This window comes from Bombina bombina, chromosome 1 (genome assembly GCF_027579735.1).
Source record: "Bombina bombina isolate aBomBom1 chromosome 1, aBomBom1.pri, whole genome shotgun sequence".
Classification (NCBI taxonomy): Eukaryota; Metazoa; Chordata; class Amphibia; order Anura; family Bombinatoridae; genus Bombina; species Bombina bombina.
Window position 1 is genome coordinate 72,222,205 of NC_069499.1, and position 17,944 is coordinate 72,240,148.

Consider the following 17,944-nt stretch of genomic DNA (forward strand, 5'->3'; position numbering starts at 1 on the left):
GAGAAGTCGAAATGTGGTTGTCACTGTATACCACCCAGGAGTTTGATGAAGCCATCACCAAAAGAGTATCGGAAGTCACTCAGCTCAAACTAGCTGAGGTCCACAGAGCTGCAGGGGGGCTCCAGAATTAATTTCCCAGCTGGTGACCCGGTCCCTAGAGTTGCCGTATGAGGAATTTAGAGTCGTCAAGGAGGAGGAAGATGACATTGACTGCTACTTACAATTTTTTGAGACCCAATGTGTACTCTGAGAAGTGGCCAGTGCCGACAGGGTCTCAATTCTTCTCAGCAAACTGTCTGGTCAAGCACTGTATGCCCTTCACACTGTCCCTGCTGAGGACCAAAGGGACTACGACAAGGTCATGGAGCGCATCCTGACTGGGTATGGTCGCACTCCAGAGGCCCATTGACAGCTGTTTGAGAGCTCAAGCAAAAAGAGGGGCAGCCTTACATGGAGTGGATACATTGGTTTACCCGTGCCATGGACTCCTGGTTTGTGGGGTGCAAAGTGACCACCTTGGCTGAAGCTTCCCAGTTAATTTTGCTAGAACATTTCTATGATTCTGTACCAGCGGAGGGAATGGGTCCAAGATAGGCGAGCTGAAACAGTGTATCAAGCCGCTATTTTTGCGGACCAGTATACCGATGCCCGGTGGCAGTTGGGCCCCGAGCACAGGACCCTCACTACCCGACCACTCCACAACAGCATTAGCACATGCCCCGCAAGTGCTTCATTTGCAGACAGGTTGGTCACATCCAGTACCATTGCCTGACCCATTCAAGCCCCCTTTCCGGGCCACAAACCAGAAAGTCCCCACCGACTGAGTGGGTAAAAGCCCCTGCGAGGACCTATCAATCTGCTGCCCAATACAAGTACACAGAGGACCTACCAGGTGGGCAGATGAGGAAGTTGGGGTGCTGCATGAAGTGTGTGTTGCCATGGTTGATAATTGCAGCCACCATCTACAGGATGTCTGGGTCGATGGGCAGGCTACCAATGGATTAAGGGACACTGATGCCACCATCACCCTGATCAAACCCCACTTTGCCACTCTTCAAGTCCCCACAGCCCTTGTACACCTGCACTGGGGTGCAGGATCCCGGGATGTAGAGGTGGGCATTATACTCAAGCTCCCTGCCAAGGTCTTGTTGGGAAACGACCTCGGCCACCTGATTTCTGCTTATGTGGGAGAACCCCCCAGGAAGACTTACCCAGTGATTACCTACCAGCAAGATCAACAGACAGACGCTACCCCTCTCCCCGGGACCCATGTAAGATAATCCAACCTGACTTATACCCGCCCCAGCCAGACCATCCAGACCTCCACCATACCCCCACCTCCCAATACAACTCCTATCCTTCTCCCTGACCAACCTTACTTGGGCATCTCCTTCCGACTTTGCCCAAGAGACCTTGAGTGATAAAACCCTAGCCCCATATAGATCCCGAGTAAGTTCCAAACCCCAGAGCCCCAGTGAGGAGCGCTTCCAGTGGGTGGGGGGGACTCCTATACTGGGTCTCCAAGTGGAAGAAGGGCTCGGTGCTTAAACGTCAGCTGGTTGTACCAGAGAAGTTCCGGTCAGACTTGCTGAGGATAGGACATGACATACCCCTGGATGGACATTTAGGAAGGGCCAGGACCCACCAACGTATAGCCCAGACATTCTTCTGGCCCGGAATCGGGGCTGATATTAGGGAGTACTGTAAAACATGTGGGGTATGCCAGAAAGTAGGGAAAACTGGGGACCACTCTAAAGCCCCCCTCCACCCTCTCCACATCATTGATGAACTGTTTAGCAGAGTAGCGGTAGACATAGTGGGTCCATTAGCCCGGCCCAGTCCCTCAGGGAAGAAATACATCCTCACCATAGTGGACTATGCCACTCAGTACCCAGAGGCAGTCCCGTTGGCTAATATCCAGGTCGAGACCGTGGCCGATGCCCTGCTCCAAATATTCAACAGGGTGGGCTTCCCCCAGGATATAATCTCTTATCAGGGAACACAGTCACTGCAGAGGTTACTAGACAACTATGGGAACTGTGTGGTATTAAGCCCCTGCATACTGCCCCGTACCACCCACAGACCAAACGGGTTATGCGAAAGGTTTAATCAGACATTGAAACAGTTGCTGAGATTGTTCTCGGCCATGCACAAGGACTGGGAAAGATTTCTGCCACACCTCCTTTTTACATATAGAGAGGTGCCCCAGAAATCCAAATGGTTTTCCACCTTTGAACTGCTATATGGTAGGAAGATACGGGGCCCCATAGACCTCGTCAGGTGGCATTGGGAGGGGAACACTGTAGAAGAGGGGCCCTCCATTGTGGAGTATGTCCTCCACCTCCAGGATAGGCTAAAGGAGCTCACTGACCAGGTACAAAAGACCCTCCAGGGCGCTGAGCGTAAACTGAAGATATGGTACGACAGGAATGCTCGTACATGAACCTTGAGGGTAGGACAAAAGGTGCTTGCCCTGAAGCCTGTCAAAACAGATAAGTTACAGGCTTCCTGGCAAGGACCCTACCGGGTGGTGGAACAGATAGACGACACCACCTACTTGGTAGCCAAATGTTCAGATGGACGAGTCCAGAGGACCTTCCATGTGAACATGTTAAAAGCCTATTCAGAGCAGCACCAGAACATAGCCGCTAAATGTGCCCTGGCTGTGGAGGACTCGGAGAGCCTCCCCATGCCTGTGCTTCCCTTCCCGGGTGAGGCTCCCCAAGGTTTAGCTGATATAACCTTAGATGAAAGGTTAAGGGGAAAACAGAGAGAACAAGTGCGCCAGCTACTAGAGAAATGACAGGAGATGTTCACTAACTTCCCCGGGTACACCCCAGTAGCCCTCCACCGGGTAGAGACCCCAGGACAGCCCCCCTGCACCAGGCCACTTACAAAGTACCAGAAGCAGTCTGAGACACTATGCATCGGGAACTCCAGGGAATGTTGGACCTAGTTGTTGTTGAACTGTCCAATAGTCCCTTGGCCTCACCGGTGGTGTTGGTACCCAAGAAAGATGGGACCGCCCGGTTCTGCATTGATTACTGTAAGCTCAATGACAGAACTACCACCGATGCCTACCCCATGCCCGAGTCAATGACCTGTTGGACCGAATCGCCTGGGGCAACTTCCTGACCATGCTCGACCTCTGTAAGGTATTGGCAGATCCCCTTAGCCCCGACTCTGCCCACAAGTCCGCCTTCATCACCCCCTTTGGCCTATACCAGTTTAAGGTCATGCCATTTTGGATGAACAACGCCCAGGCCACGTTCCAAAGAATGGTAGACCGCTTGCTGGATGGCCTCCAGGACTGTACATACCTGGACAACATTAGCCATCTATAGCAACACCTGGGAAGACCATTTGGTCCACATAGGCATCATCCTAGATTGCCTGGGAGCTGCCGGGCTAACCCTAAAGCCCTATAAATGCACCATCGGATGCTTGGAGGTCCAGTACTTAGACCATTGAGTAGGCTGTGGAAAGCAGCGACCTGAGCCTGCTTAAATCAAAGCTGTGGCTAACCCAAGTTTTAGCCTTTTTAGGAACCGCCGGGTATTGTTCCCAACTACAGTGCACGGGCCAAACCCCTCACTGACCTGACCTGCAAGCGCCTTCCTTGACAGGTTCTGTGGCCCCCAGAGTGTAAGGCGGTCTTTCAAAGCCTCAAAAATGCCTTAGTCTCTGCCCCAGTACTGGCTGCACCTAACACGGTGCAACGTTTTTCTGTCCATACAGATGCATCCATGTTTGGGCTGGGAGCAGTGCTAAGCCAGCTGAACCAAGAAGGACAAGAACGCCTGGCCCTGGATGGGCCCTCAAGAAACTACAGCCCTACCTCTAAGGCAGGCCCTTTACCATCCTCACGGATAACAACCCCCTGGGGACAATGGACACTTGCTAAGGTGGAGTTTAGCCCTGCAGTTTTCAACTTCAACATTCAGTACAGGCTGGGAAAGCGTAATGGGAATGCTGTTGGTCTTTCCCAGCAGACGGAACTAGAACCTGCCTGGGACAGCATCAAGTAGACCCATGTGGATCTAGCCAGGTCTGCCAAACTGGAAGGGGAGAGTTGACACTGGGGCTGGACTGCAGGAGCTAAACCCCTACCCCCTACTATCTCACCCCTGTTGTTTCTCAGCGGTTTTGGCCTCCTCCGAGCAACCACGATCTCTGGGAGCTGTTGGTTGCTTGTTTTGTCACACTGAACTTGTCTTGAAAGAGCTGATCTCTGACCATCACACCCCTCTTCTGCTGGCCGGGCTCCAGGAACTCCCGGTCAGCCACATCACAACCAAACGCCTGCTAACTTTAACCCTTGTTGCTCCAGCGGCCCTTTGCCCCTGAACTCCACTCTTTTGGTGATTGGTAGCCCCTGGATTTGACTCCTGGCTTGTTATTTGAGTTGTGGACTTTTTATTATTTTTTTGTTATTAATAAAGGTGTGATTATTTTTGCACTTCTCATCTCAGTCTGATTCCTGGCACCCTGACAGTTGTCTAGTTATTTGGGTGGGGATTGCTAAAATCACTTTCTCTCCGCTGTTGGGAGATCGTTTCGGCAGAGCTACCCAGCCAGGGTAGCCGGGAATCTGTCACAGTCAGTTTCTATCTACTTGCTTAAGCTAATCTATGCCTGTTTGAAATTTGATTCTAAAAGCTTCAGCCTACTCTGCTTGCTACTAATCTGTTATACCACTCTTCATCTGCCAAGACTATTCTCAATATAGTTTACTCTTTATCTACTCCCTGCCCCTGTTTACCCTCTCAGAAGTAACAGTTTAAGCATTAATGGGGTCCCTATAGACCTAGAGGAATAACATATCCTTGTCCTTCCTTGGATATATAATATCCCTTTAGATAATATACACTCAGCTTAAATAAAACATATATCAATAATGATAAAGATAAAAAAGCCTGTAATTGGAGAGACAAAACAAACTGCTTGGCTTGCCAGGTTAGTAATCCACACTTTGCATTTCAGGGTTCCTCCCCTTCCTCAGGTGTAAATGGATTGCAGTAACTGAGTTGCTTCTACACACAGTTTTTTTAATAAGTATCATCCAATTACTTGCGTTGTTATATTTACCAACAGAAAAGCACCTAGGCCTCCATTACATATGCAGCGTCGCCCGCAAAATCCTCCGCCGCCAGATTTTACATGATTTTGGTATTACACATACGGCGTAGCATACAAGTTACGCACGTATATTTCACCCTTCGGACATATTTTTTTACCCATAGACTAACATAGAACAGCCGCGCAATTTGGTATCCAATATACAGCGTAAGGACTTACGCGCGCAAAATTCAGAAAATCTACTCCATTCTCATCTCGCCACATATTGCAGGCGCATCAACCATTGCACTGACTAGAAAAGCAACGTAACTCTCTGGAAGCCTTAACAAACACATACATTTAAGCAGCATCTCAAGGTTAAAGGGACAGTATACTATGATATTGTTTTTTTAAGGTTTATTTCTGTATTTGAAATAGTTTTAAGCCACAACATAATCAAATGGATTGAGCTTATAGGTACTTTATCACATTGTGGACATATACTTGCTTATTTACTTTAAATTTCTTCTCAAAACAATCAACAATACTTGGAGGAGAGAACAATGGGAAATCATAATTGTATTACCTTCATCTCTTTAGAACCCACTGGAGTGTAATTTATTCTAATGCTAAAACAGCTTGGCATTGATACAGAAATATATAAAGGGACAGTCAAGTCCAAAGAAAACCTTCTTTTTTTTAAATAGGGCATGTTATTTCAAACTACTTTCAGATTTAATTCTAACACTTGCTTTGTTCTTTTGGTATTCTTAGTTGAAAGCAAAACCTAGGATGGCTCATATTATAATTTCTAAGGCCTTCTTGAAGGCTGCCTCTTTGCAATTGTGTCAAACCAATCACAGACACCACAACCTCTCATCTGCCTTAAAACACCTGATAATGCCCACCCTATCAGTAACATCACTACTATATATACCAATGTGTCAATTTATATTGGATGTGAGATACATTGATTTACATCTTAGAAGTGAATATTACTATATGTACCCTTCATAACCAACTATTGTGGATGTGAGTTATAGTACAAGAATATGTCATAAACATGATAATATTACCTTTTTTTTGCCATTTCCACACAGGTCTTATTATATGTTTTAACAATATTAGTGTACTAAAACACACCTCACATGGATGTGGATGACAATTATATGGTAAATAACAGAGGACAAGATTTATGGTGAACTATAAGAATATTTATTTATTTTTTGGTTTCTTGGATGAGGGAGCTGAGGTGACTGTAGTGGATATCCTTGTTCTCCTGGTTTGAGAAGATTCTGATGTTTCTGCTGGTGTGCTGGCCACAGATTATAGGCTGGAGGCAGTGTCCTGCTGGTGTGTAAAGTGCTCAACCAACACACCCAAGAGTTGATTTTGTTCTCTCCATCTATTGGCCATTTGCATCTGCATATCAGACAGAATTTGCATCATCTGTGATTGGTTATGAACACTTGCACTTAACAATGCTGCCATGTCCCTCTGTAGCTCTATGCTACGTTGTTGTCTCCTCTCTTGGCTCCTGATGAACCTTTCATGGTTCCTGAAGAACCTCTCTTGGCCTCTTTGGATGTTCTCCATGCTTGTTATGAGCCTCCTCTGGAGTGCAATGTATTCCTCACCCAGGGGTGAATACAATGCATCCACAGGCTCTTGAGCAGCAGGGCTTCTAGGTGCTTGTGGGACAGGGCCAGCTTCAACTGCTGGTTCATGTGGTGGTGGGCCAGCTGCAACTGCTGGTTCATGTGGTGGTGGCCCAGCTTCAACTGCTGGCTCATGTGTTGGTGAGCCTGCTTCAACTGCTGGTTCATGTGGTGGTGGGCCTGCTTCAACTGCTGGTTCATGTGGTGGTGAGCCTGCTTCAACTACTGGTTCATGTGGTAGTGGGCCTGCTTCAACTGCTGGTTCATGTGGGGCAGCTGTAGAATCTGCTCTATTTCCATCTGCCAATGGTGGAGCTCGTCCAATTGCTGAGGATGGTGGAGCTCCTCCAATTGCTGAGGATGGTTGAGCTTGTATGGTTGGTTGATAGTCCCAATGATGACGAGTGTGTGACCACTCAGCCTGTCCTTTTGGAACTTCCTGTGACATTGTGTATGGGTAAAATCCCTGACTGCCATGAGATTGTGTTGTGGGGGGGGGGTAAATATAAGGACCCTTTGTGGTTGTCTTGGCTCCCCTCAAAGCCAAAGGGAGGATATTCCTCTGGCCAGGAATCTTGCCAGGAGTCATATGGCAATGGTGGTGGCATCACTCCTGGGTCCTCAACTGAAGCCATCCAACCATGCTCATGACTGGAAGCATACTGTTCTTGCGGTTGCCTGAAGGGTGGTGGTGGTGGCATGGATGTTTGCATCCTTGTGACAGGAGGTTCTGTGAAGGAGTCAAAGGATGAGATGGATTAGTAAACTCAGATATATGTCCACGTGGACATACAATATACATTGATACATGCTAGGGCCTATACTGATTCTCATGTCAAACTCTATAACATGTGTCCTGTGTTAATCTAAGACATGTTAGTATTGCACTATTCCACCTCATATCATGAATTGCATTGTGTTAAGTAGCATTAATGTCAAACAATGTTTTTGTTAGTAGGCCAAATACCATGCTCCTCATTTTGTACATGAATGTGTGATATTAAAGGATGTTATATCTCAAATACATATAATACTGGTGTGTGGGATGTTACTCACCAGCATGATGTGCTGTGGTTGCAGCCCCTGAGTCACGAGCCCCTGGAAGTCCACGGACTGCTGTGATACTCAGGGACCTGCGTATCATATCCTGCCAGGTGTTATACTCTATGTCCAGGGATGGACCACTGCCTGTTCCCCTTTGGTGCATAGCTTCCTGCCCCATCTTTTCTTTGACCCACCTCTTGCAGTCATTCCACCGCTTTTTCAGGCCCTCAACAGTCCTCCTCTGTGGGGCCACACTGTTGACGGCATCCTCTACCGCCAACCATTCCATTTTTCACCTTTTGGCACTGACTTTGCCCTTCTCCTGCCGAAGAGGGCACTGTAATTGTCCATGATGGCCTGGACTAGGGCAACATTTTCCTCAAATGAGAAGATGGGACATCTCAGCCTCTCATCCTCCATGGACACCTGGCTTGCTCCCTGTGATGTCCCTGGTGTGGCTTCCTCCCTATCCTCTCCCTCCTCCCCCCTTCTGTCCCCATGTGCACCCTCTGTCCCTCTCCTAGATGTGCCTGGTCTCTGGGGCTCTCGGGCATCTCTCCTCCCATCATCCCTTCTAGCTCTCCCTCTCCCCACTCCACTTTCTCCCTGACGGGGACCCCACTGCTCCTCCTGTCCTCTCCAATACTCCTCTCCCTGCCACTCCTCTCCCCTCCTCCCCTCCGCCCTACCTCTCCCTGCCATCCTCACACTAAATCACACTACACACACTCACACTCACTCCCAGTTCAATCACACACAATCACAACCAAACACTCAGCCTATCACACTGTAAAATTCAAATAAAATGTGTGAGGTGTTATAAAAAAAAGTGTGATGTATTTGTATATGTAAGTATGCAAAATGTGTGCAATATTTAAAAATATGTGTAAGTATACAAGCTTAATCAAACAACAATGCGACCTAACTAACTCCTCTGTTTGCGCATCTCTCTCTACTCTGACTAATCCTCCACTCCAGTGTAGTGTGCTGTAGCTCAAAGAACAATCCAAACACACTGAAGAAAATGGCGGCTGTGCATGGGTTTATATATGAATTTTGAATAGCGTAATTACGTGTCGCATATATATTTGAAATCGCAGTTGCATAAAACTACTCTTTATTGACACTTTCTGTGGACAAAATACTGGCGTAAGTTACTTGCGACGACTAAAATGTGTATTTGACCACATTTCAGAAGATCGCCAGTTTGTCCTACTTACGCCAGATTAGCATCTAACGGCGCAGTATATGTAATACCCCGATGTGCAAGGTGAAATTACGGGCGGCACGGGTTCCCACGCTTGTGCCGAAACCTGCGCTGTATATTTGATTGCGCCCCTAGTGTCTCCTTTTATTCCATTGGACAAAAGTTGAATATAACAATTTAGCTCTGTTTATGTAAATTTGCGGTCTTTGATACATTGTTTCCACATATTATAAGGTACAATAATACAGACAATACAGTGTTCTGTTAAATAAATAATATATTAAATATTTCAATGCAATTTTCAGCTTCTCTGGATTCAACACTGCGTACATATAAAGGGTACAACCATCTGATTTAAATAATATCCCAAACATTCCAGGAGAGTAACTTTATACGACCATATTGTTCAACATGATACACTAATACAGAAACGTATTACAAAATTTAAAAATACAAAGTATTTTTATTTAGAGGGTTATAAATACCATACCTTTGACTTACTGAAAAATAATAATAACAGCCAAAGTGATTTACACGTGAAAATAAGCTGTTATATATAATACATTCTGCTTAACTAACTACATTGTGAAGCACTAATAATTTACAATAAGCAAATAAGGCTGCAATGTATAATACATTCTCACTAACTGAAAAGTATTTAGTGCTGGTCATTAACAATTTACAAAATATAATGTAAAATCATATTTATGCAATATTCATTTTTCATAAAGGCTTTAACTATGTATTTAGTGTAAATATTTCACATTCCAATGTTCTGCACGTAGCAAAATATGTTCTATGTATTTGTAAATAGATATTCCTATATATATCTATACCTATATGTAATCATGTTTATACTGTATATAGGTATAGATATATATAGGAATATCTATTTACAAATACATAGAACATATCGCCTAGATTTAGAGTTTTGCGGCCAAAGGGGTGCGTTAGCTACGCGTGTTTTTTTCCCCTGCACCTTTTAAACAACGCTGGTATTTAGAGTTCTCTGAAGGGCTGCGTTAGGCTCCAAAAAGGGAGCGTAGAGGCATATTTACCGCCACTGCAACTCTCAATACCAGCGTTGCTTAAGGACGCGGCCAGATTCAAAAACGTGCTCGTGCACAATATCCCCATAGGAAACAATGGGGCAGTTTGAGCTGAAAAAAAACCTAACACCTGCAAAAAAGCAGCGTTCAGCTCCTAACGCAGCCCCATTGTTTCCTATGGGGAAACACTTCCTAAGTCTGCACCTAACACTCTAACATGTACCCCGAGTCTAAACACCCCTAACTTTACACTTATTAACCCCTAATCTGCCGCCCCTGCTATCGCAGACCCCTGCATATTAGTTTAAACCCCTAATCTGCTGCTCCGTACACCGCCGCAACCTACGTTATCCCTATGTACCCATAATCTGCTGCCCCTAACACCGCCAACCCCTATATTATATTTATTAACCCCTAATCTGCCGCCCCTAATGTCACCGCCACCTACCTACAATTATTAACCCCTAATCTTCCGACCGGACCTCACCGCTACTCTAATAAATGTATTAACCCCTAAAGCTAAGTCTAACCCTAACCATAACCCTAACACCCCCCTAAATTAAATATAATTTTATTCTAACGAAATAAAATAATTCTTATTAAATGAATTAATCCTATTTAAAGCTAAATACTTACCTGTAAAATAAACCCTAATATAGCTACAATATAAATAATAATTATATTGTAGCTATTTTAGGATTAATATTTATTTTACAGGCAACTTTGTATTTATTTTAACCAGGTAAAATAGCTATTAAATAGTTAATAACTATTTAATAGTTACCTAGTTAAAATAATTACAAAATTACCTGTAAAATAAATCCTATCTTAAGTTACAATTAAACCTTACACTACACTATCAATAAATTAATTAAATAAACTATCTACAATTATCTACAATTAAATCAACTAAACTAAATTACAAAAAAACAAAACACTAAATTACAACAAAAAAACCACTAAATTACAAAAAATTAAAAAAGATTACAAGAATTTTAAACTAATTACACCTACTCTAAGCCCCCTAAAAAAATAACAAAGCCCCCCAAAATAAAAAAAATGCCCTACCCTATTCTAAAATAAAAATTTAACAGCTCTTTTACCTTACCAGCCCTTAAAAGGACCTTTTGCGGGGCAAGCCACAAAGAAAACAGCTCTTTTGCATTTAAATAAACATACAATACCCCCCCCAACATTACAACCCACCACCCACATACCCCTAATCTAACCCAACCCCCCTTAAAAAACCTAACACTAAGCCCCTGAAGATCTTCCTTCCTTGTCTTCACCATGCCGGGTATCACCGATCCGTCCAGAAGAGGGTCCGAAGTCTTCATCCTATCCGGAAAGAAGAGGTCCAGAAGAGGGTCCGAAGTCTTCATCCTATCCGGCAAGAAGAGGAGATCCGGACCGGCAAACATCTTCATCCAAGTGGCATCTTCTATCTTCTTCCATTCAGCGCAGAGCGGGACCATCTTGAAGCAGCCAACGCGGATCCATCTTCTTCTAATGACGTCCTAAGTCCGAATGAAGGTTCCTTTAAATGACGTCATCCAAGATGGCGTCCCTCAAATTCCAATTGGCTGATAGGATTCTATCAGCCAATCGGAATTAAGGTAGGAAAAATCTGATTGGCTGATTGAATCAGCCAATCAGATTCAAGTTCAATCCGATTGGCTGATCCAATCAGCCAATCAGATTGAGCTTGCATTCTATTGGCTGTTCCGGTCAGCAGATTAGGGGTTAAAAAAATTTAATAGAGTGGCAGCGATGTGGGGGGGAGCCTCGGTTTAGGGGTACATAGGTAGTTTATGGGTGTTAGTGTACTTTAGAGCACAGTAGTTAAGAGCTTTATGATCCGGCATTAGCCCAGAAAGCTCTTAACTCCTGGCTTTTTTCTGCGGCTGTCTTGTCGTTAGAGTTCTAGCGCTCACTTCAGCCAAGACTCTAAATACTAGCATTAGAAAGATCCCATTGAAAAGATAGGATACGCAATTGACATAAGGGGATCTGCGGTATGGAAAAGTTGCGGCTGGAAAGTGAGCATTAGACCCTTACCTACAAGACTCTAAATACCAGCGGTAGACCGTGTTCTCCCATATAAATCAATAGAGAAATAAAAGTGGAAAACATTCTACTCGCGAAACGGACAAAAAAAAGTAAAAACAACACCCTACCATAAGCCCCTAATAACCCTTAATCCGGCATCCCCCTACATTGCAAACTACATAAATAAACTATTAACCCCAAAACCGTCACCCCCCACATCACAAACTACATAAATAAACTATTAACCCCTACACTGCCATCCTCCCTCATTGCAAACTACATAACTAAACTATTAAAATCCTAAACCGCCATCCCCCCACATCGCAAAGTCATTCAAATCTAAACCCCCTAACCTAAATCCAATTAATATACCCATAAATTAATAAGAAAATATTTGAACTACCTTGAAATAAATAACTTACCTGTAAAATTAAAATATAACCTAAGCTTACCCTAACAAAAAACCTAACATTACTTAAAAATAAAAAAAACCTACATTATGAAAATAAAAAACTAATAATCCAAAAAAACTTACGTTTACAGGAAAAAACTGCAATTACAAAACATAACAAAAGCTACCCTTACAAAAAAAAAAGCAAAATTGCCAAAAATAATAAAAACAATTATTCCTATTCTAATAATTAATCTACTGTTAGACCTTAAAAGGGTCTTTTGTAGAGCATTGCCCTAAAGTTAACAGCTCTTTTGCATAAAATAAAACAATTACCCCCAATCATTACAACCCCCACCCCCCAAATCCCTCCAAAAAAGGATGAAAGGAAAAAGCTTTGAAGAATCAAATCAGCCAATAGGAATGCAATGGTACCCCTATATGAAGAGGAGCTCCCTGTCGATGCTTTGAAGAGGACCACTGAAATCACCGCCGACCTCGCCGAAGACTTCTCAGCCGCCAATGGGATGAAGATAGAAGATGGACCTCCGCCACCAGGATGAAGATAGAAGATGGACCACCGACGGAAGAAGATGGATGAAGATGGAGCGCCGTCGGAACTAAGATGGAGCACTGCCTATCATCATTGGTGAGTACCAATTTTGGAGTTAGAGTTAGTTTTTTTGGAGGGGTTGTTTATTTTTTAAGATTAGGGATTTTGCCCAGCCAAATGTCCTTTTTAAGACAATGGGTAGTTAAAGTTTTTTTTTAGTTTGGTATTATTTTTTAGGTGGGAGGTTTGGGTGGGGATTGGGGTTTGTAATGGTAGTGGGTTATTGTTTTATTGAAAGCAAAAGAGCTGTTAACTTCAGGGCAATGCCCTGCTTAAGGCCCTTTTAAGGGCTTTTGATAGTTTATTTGTAGAATAGGGTTTTTTTATTTTTGGGTGTTTTTTTGGGGGGTATTAGAAGAGCAATACTTGTTTTTATTTTTGGTAATTTAATTTGATATTTTTTGTAAGGGTAGCTTTTGTTATGTTTTGTAATTGTAGGTTTTTTATGTAAATGTTAGGGGTTTTTTTTGTAATGTTATTTTTTTATTTTTTGTAATGTAGATTTTTTTTAGTTTTAAGTAATAAATGTTTTTATTATTGTTATGTTTTTTATTTTTTGTAATGTAGGTTTTTTATTTTTAAGCAATGTTATTTTTTTTAGGGTAAGCTTAGGTTATATTTTAATTTTACAGGTAAGTTTTTATTTATTTTAAAGAAGAATATTTTTTAATTAATTTATGGGTATTTTAATTGGGGTTAGATTAGGGAGTTTAGATTTTAATGACTTTGCAATGTTGTGGGATGGTGGTTTAAGGATTAATAATTTATTTAGGTACTTTTCGATGTGGAGGGATGGCAGTTTAGGGGTTAATAATTTTATTTAGGGTTTACGATGTGGGGTGATGGCGGTTTAGGGGTTAATAATTTTTTTAGGTACTTAGCGATGTGGGGGGATGGCAGTTTATTTGTAGTTTATGGGTGTAAGTGTACTTTGTAATGTATTTTTGTTGTGTTTTGTGAAACTTTTTAGTTTTGGAAAGCACTTTACAAGAGCTCTTAGATCTCGGTATGGATTGATGCATAAAGGACTATTGCGATAGCGCAATGGTGATTTTTCCTGGCTTGTAATATCAGTGGAAGAAAAATGGATCACAAAATCACCATTGCGCTAGCGCAAAGTCCGTTGCTCATCACTTGTAATTTTGCCCAATGTTAGATCTGTAAACATTTTCTGATACTTGGTAATAAGTGTTTTCAGGGGATGTATCAAGCCCTTTTAGTCGATGAATTCAATAAGTGAATACAAGTAAATGTGTTATTTAGTCCCTGATAATCAAAGCATCGGGGTAAATGGAGATATTTGAACAATATTAGTATAAAAATTGGCAATTACATTTTCAAAGGGTCTGAAATCAGTGTTTAAGGTCTCGCTGAGAGGCGTTTTACTATACAGCTCAGTGGGTGGCGATACTGGGGAAATCTTAAAAGCAGAATTGCCACTTACATTGACGGTGTAAGGTATACAATCCATATAAAAAGTATTGTATTATCGTACAATTTACGTGTCAACCGAAACTCAACCCCATTTGTTACAATAGTGAAACTAGGACATCAATAATACACCTAAAGGAGCTGAAGGATTGTGGATATATTATAAATGCATATACAATGTTTAAGTTATAAGTATTTTATTGTATAATGCTGTAATATGTATTTAAGTCTTGTCGTGATGTCAAAAATCTTGTATTTTGCTTTTGCCGTTTTTATTTCTTTTTTTAGGAAGAAGAATTTGTGTTTGTGGCATTAATATTTTTGAAGACAATAGCTATGACTTTCTAGTTGCTATTTACTTATTGCTATTATAAATTCTAACTGTTCTGAATATGTTATACATATAATATCGCCACCGCATGGTAGCAAATGTGTTCTATATTAATAACACATATGTCACAGTGTGGTTACAATATTATAAGTATAAGGAAAGAAAAGTCCAGAGCTGCTATAATTAAAAAAAAATATTTTAACAATTGAAAAGGATCACGTTAAATTTAAAAACAATACAGACACGCCAGGCTTGTCTTACACATTTCAACTCTAGCTGCCTTATTCATTATAAGTAGAACACATTTAGAACAACGAGAACTTATATTGGCAAGAAATAAATCAAACTAGAAATTTGTCTTCTTTGCAATATTAATGCCACAAACACAAAATCTTCTTCCTAATTTTTTTTATAAAAACAATAATATACCAAAAACGTTTCCTTTCCTATGTAAAATGGTACCTAGCTTTCAAGTGATGATTTTTGAGCAATTAGAGTAGCTGTTTGGATTGTAAAAACCTGACAAAAAAATGCCTTTGCATCTTTGTTGGTGGATGTAACAAACAGAAGACTATACCCATTAAAATTATTTAGATTCCTTTTTAATATGGAATGCTTCACAATTCGTACAAATAACATTTGATAAGGACTTTTATCTCTTTTTTACACAAAAAGATTTCCAATATTTCAATAAATTATTAGGTGTTATTTTAAATGTTTTGTATTTATATTTATAGACATTTTTTTGAACAGTTGAGCCTAATAAATACAGGTAGCCCTCAGTTTACGCCGGGGTTAGGTTCCAGAAGGAATGGTTGTAAATTGAAACCGTTGTAAATTGAAACCCAGTTTATAATGTCAATGGGAAGTGAGGGAGTTAGGTTCCAGGCCCCTCTAAAAATTGTCATAAGTAACACCTAATACATTATTTTTAAAGCTTTGAAATGAAGACTTTACAACACAGAATATATAATTAAACTAAGTTAAATGAACAAAAACATTTGCTAAACAGCATTATAAACCTAATAAAATAATCACACAACACAGACTTTACTTGCATTTTTCTGCAAACAGTTATTTCTATTCATTCCAATCTGGACTGATTTATAGACAGGAAGATCTTGTTCCTTTGAAATCTGCTCGATAGCTCAGGTCTGGTTAAACTGATTAATTTCAGCTTGCTTGGCTTGCATATCTTTGCTGCAACACAAGCGGACAGCGCCACCTACTGGCTTTTTTAATCAATGCTCTGCTTCTCAATGCTTTTCAATAGCAGTCACATGACTGAAAAAAAGGTTGTTATTCTGAAACGGTGCAAATTGAACCGTTGTAAACCGGGGGCCACCTGTAAAGATTGGCCAAAGCTTCACAATATGATTTCTTGAAATATACAGAAAATATTGAACAAATTATATTAAATATTTAAGATATTAATAATTGCATTACAGAATATTTTTGTGAAAATTTATCAGAATTGTATATGTTAAAAAAAAGTTTCTTTGGCTGAAAGGTTTTTATATTTTTTACATTAATAAATTTAATTGAAATTACCCATGTGATGATCTGTCACCTAAAAAAATACAAAGGGCAGATTTATTTTACAGCATCATTATGTTTCTATAATTTTAGATAAATGCCTATTTTATATTCATTATCAATTGCTAATCTGTTTCAAAGAGAACAGCTGTTCCCATACATGAGAAATCAGTTGTGAAAAGATTGGTTCATAACATAATTTGACTACAAAAATTGATTTTATATAGCACATTTTCAGGGCCCACTTGATTGCATTTCATTTAACTTTATTAAAACTGTGTGCAATTAGTTTGAAAAATGAAGATTAATAAAATGCCTAGTTTGATACAAATGCCCTGCTTGAAATATTGATAATTTGTGCTGCATATTTTTCAAGCTGAGGAAGATCTGCCCTTAGAGAGAGATATATTTGATATTCTTGATATAAGATCTAGCTACTGACATGCTGAGAGCAATTGCAAGGAATGATTGTGTTATATTTTACTGGTACTATGTCAGACAGCATACAATGACAAAGAGACAAATCAATAGAATGACTGCACTAAATTCAAAATCTCACACTTTGAAGTGATCTGATTCAGTTATTTGAAGTGGAATACCAATCTGTGCTAATTGTGACTTAAATATTGCAAAGCAATGCAGTCATTTTTCTTCTTTTTACCCTTTTTTACTGACAGTGATGCATATTATAAGTTTTGGGAAATGTATTCACTATTTAAAGAACTATAGAAATGTTTCACATCCATTAATGTATAAAGCATGTGCAGAATACCAAATGAACCTAAGTTACTAAAATGCATTTTTATAGTTAGACTATTATAGGACTGCTAGTTTACTTTAACTCTTTAACTGTCAGAAATACTTTAAATTAAATATAAAATAATATAGTTTAAATCTTTGACTTTCATACCTTACTCCTTAATATACTAAGCACAAATATAATTAAAAAAAAGTGTAAAAGGGTTCTACTAATAAGTTACTGTGAAGTATACCAACTTTACTTGAGGTAAGCTACAGTCCAAGTGGACTTATGAGTATACTTATTAAGTGCTAGATTACAATGGCATGCTAACTCTTGAGGACGAGCAATAAGGGGTTTATCATATTTTTTTGAAAGCATCAGAAGTAGCACACGTATTACAGGCTAAAAGTAAACAAGTTCAAGGGTGTGTCTGGGCGGCGATCCTGGCTGGTCGCAATATCTGCAGCTGGAAAAGATCTACCACTAATCCGCCGATTATTAGTAGAATCAGGCACTATTTATACTACTAAAGAACATATTCTGTTGCATTATCTCTTGCTGAAGAGATTTATACAAAGCTTGCCTGAATACATGACTTTACAGCACAGATCCGGATCATTAGGGCTTTAGGCGGTGGCCTGTTTGGAAAGCTCCTAATACCCCCCCCCCCCCCGGTAACCAGGGTAGTGCAGCTATCTCATGGCTGTAATTCAGGAGGAAGCGTTTTTAGCCATACAGGCATATATGCAGGAGATTGACTTTCTAATGAACACTAGGTTTGATCACCTCACATCTATTATCGAGTCTACGGCAGCACTGTGTGAACAGCCTGAAG